A 2,872-nucleotide genomic window follows, 5' to 3' on the forward strand; every position below is an offset into this window, starting at 1 on the left:
CATTATTTCTGCTCTTTTTCAACATTTAAATATGTCTGCAAGATAATAAAACTTATTTTTAAGTGGCTAATATTTCACAAGCAGTAACTAATTACTTTTAATCTCTTTGTTTTCATTTTGATAATTTACATTTTAATCTTTATAATAGCAGAATACCAAGGAACTGATGTATTTAAATGACATCGCTGTTAAACAGTCATTAGGTCTCATTAGGTGTGTTGATCTCACTTTTAAAGAGTTTATTAGTTATTTTAAATACAATAATTTAGTTATAATAGGCTGACTTTGACAGGATCTCTCCGTTAACTTGTTTATAACGTCTGGACCAAGTTTCAGGATGATTGACAGAAGCTCTGAGATATTTTAGAAAATGCGATACAGAGCATCTCCAGCAGAGGACTCTAGAGCCTCTCAAACCTTTTAAAAGTTACCAAATTATGTTAATAAATCTCTTTTTGATTTGTTAAATCTGACTATAAAGAGTTCTTGTAAATATTTAAATAAAGATGAAAATAAAGACTTACATGTTAATTATCTTGAATCTCGCCTTCATAAACATTTAAATAAAGTGACTCTGTTCCGTTGGCGTCCCGTTACCACGGATACCAGCAACATAAACGTCCATATATGGTCAAGCAGGTAATTTAATTGGCTACAAGCTCACCTTGTTTCCACGGTGCTGACTTACCATTGGACGAAACTAGCTGTCACGTAGCGATGCTCTCCTGTGATTGGCTGTTTGAGTTGAAAGTTTGTTGAGCGGCGCTAAAGCTAAACGAGGAATTTAATCGACTTTCATTTGCGTTATTTTTACTTCTGTTTTAACTCAAACGGGGTATATTTAATCTGTGGACTTTAGTTCTTTTAAACGAGCCTCCGTTAGTTTATTAATATCTCTTTTACACGTTAAATACATTTTAACTGGGGCTATTTTATTATTTTAAACAGAATAAATAGCTGGAGGTACTGTATGATTATTAATTAATCTCTTAACACACCTTCAGTTTGTGTAAATGTTAATAATTCAAAAATGTTTTTAAAATCTTCCTTTTTACTATTTTACAATGATAGTGACTAAAAAGTGTCTTTATTTATGAAGGTAAATATGGTGCAAAAGTGAGAGAGCGCAGATGCGATGTGAGCACTTGTAAAATATGACTTAAGAGCGCGGGTGAGATGTGAGCACTTGTAAAAAAGTCTGTAGTCGTAGATGTGATGTGAGCACTTGTAGAATATAATTTGAGAAATCTGTACTCGTGTTTTTTTTTTTTCACTTTGAGTCACTTTTCCAGTAACAGACTAAGTCCACAGGTACAAATTAGTTTTGCACCAAATGTATCGCAAGAAGTGTTGCAAAACTCGAGAGCGCAGGCTCACCGCTGTGTGATGCGAGAGAGCACACTGCAGAGACAGATTCGAGACGTTGTAATCACTGAGTTGTGGTTGTACTGGAAAAGTGACTCAAGTGAAAAAAAAAACCACGAGTACAGATTTTTTCACAAGCTCTCAAATCATATTTTACAAGTGCTCACATCAAATCTACGACTACAGATTTTTTTACAAGCTCTCAAGTCATATTTTACAAGTGCTCACATCGCATCTGTGCTCTCTCACTTTGCATTGGTAAATTTTTGTTAATCCTCATCCAGGAAGGTGTGTGTGTGTGTGTGTGTGTGTGTGTGTGTGTGTGTGTGTGTGTGTGTGTGTGTGTGTGTGTGTGTGTGTGTGTGTGTGTGTGTGTGTGTGTGTGTGTGTGTGTGTGTGTGTGTGTGTGTGTGTGTGTGTGTGTGTGTGTGTGTGTGTGTGTGTGTGTGTGTGTGTGTGGTTGTGTGTGTGTGTGTGTGTGTTCTGAATGTTTTGATGCTTTGATGGTCCTCTAGTGAGTTGTTCATACTGTGTTCAGGTGCGGCGCCAAAACCATCTGTCACTATACTTGAGGAGACCAAGGACCGGTCTCTGCTGCAGTGTGAGGTTCACGGTGATCCAGAACCTGAAGTAGAGTGGCGGGACAGTGCTGGAAACACACTTCCTGCTGAGGAGACCCAGGTGGAACCAATAAGAAACCTTTTCTACATCACTCTCAGGACTACTGTGACCCAGACCGACCTCTATCGCTGTGTGGCAACACAGGAGACAATCAGCCATCAAGTCTCTAATGAGATCTCTGTGTATGTTCATGGTAAGGTTCTTCCTCATCCTGGTTTATCTGTGAAGAATTTATAAAGTGTGTGTGTGAAGCAGAGGCAGAGACACTATGTTGGGGGGCTACTACAAAAGTGAGTGGGCCATTTTCAAAAGGACAATCTGAAAAACAAAACATTCATTTTACAACAGCAATAGTAGTACTGTCTACAACATGATCAACAACAAAGCTCAGTCTAAAAGGTTTTTACACAACAATAGAGACAAAAACCTGTTGATTTTAACCAGACAAGCTGCCCCCAGCAAGATGGAGACAGGGTAGGAGAATTAAAACAATATCTGAGTTGGAAACACACCTTGATGTTACGTAAGGGCCCTGTTCATCTTGGACAGACATGTTAGTCGCATTGTGTGTCTGTTAAGAGACACAAAGACTCTAAAACCTGCCCTTTGTCTGTTAAGAGACACAAAGGCTCTATAACCTGTCCTCTGTCTGTTAAGAGACACAAAGGCTCTAAAACCTGCCCTCTGTCTGTTAAGAGTCACAAAGACTCTAAAACCTGCCCTCTGTCTGTTAAAAGACACAAAGGCTCTAAAACCTGCCCTCTGTCTGTTAAGAGACACAAAGGCTCTAAAACCTGCCCTCTGTCTGTTAAGAGACACAAAGACTCTAAAACCTGCCCTCTGTCTTTTAAGAGACACAAAGGCTCTAAAACCTGCCCTCTGTCCG

General features: G+C 38.8%; 2 protein-coding genes across 3 annotated transcripts in view; one reads left to right on the forward strand and one right to left on the reverse strand.

Moving 5' to 3' along the window:
* LOC117943095 (nuclear factor 7, brain-like) overlaps nt 1-2,872 on the reverse strand; it is a 214,395-nt gene that overhangs the window by 119,920 nt on the left and 91,603 nt on the right. The window lies entirely within an intron of this gene.
* Nucleotides 1-2,872, forward strand: part of LOC117943107 (butyrophilin subfamily 2 member A2-like) — a 27,116-nt gene that overhangs the window by 3,569 nt on the left and 20,675 nt on the right. The gene's annotated exons all lie outside the window — the stretch shown is intronic.

Source organism: Etheostoma cragini, chromosome 4 (assembly GCF_013103735.1).
Source record: "Etheostoma cragini isolate CJK2018 chromosome 4, CSU_Ecrag_1.0, whole genome shotgun sequence".
In the NCBI taxonomy this organism is placed as follows: Eukaryota; Metazoa; Chordata; class Actinopteri; order Perciformes; family Percidae; genus Etheostoma; species Etheostoma cragini.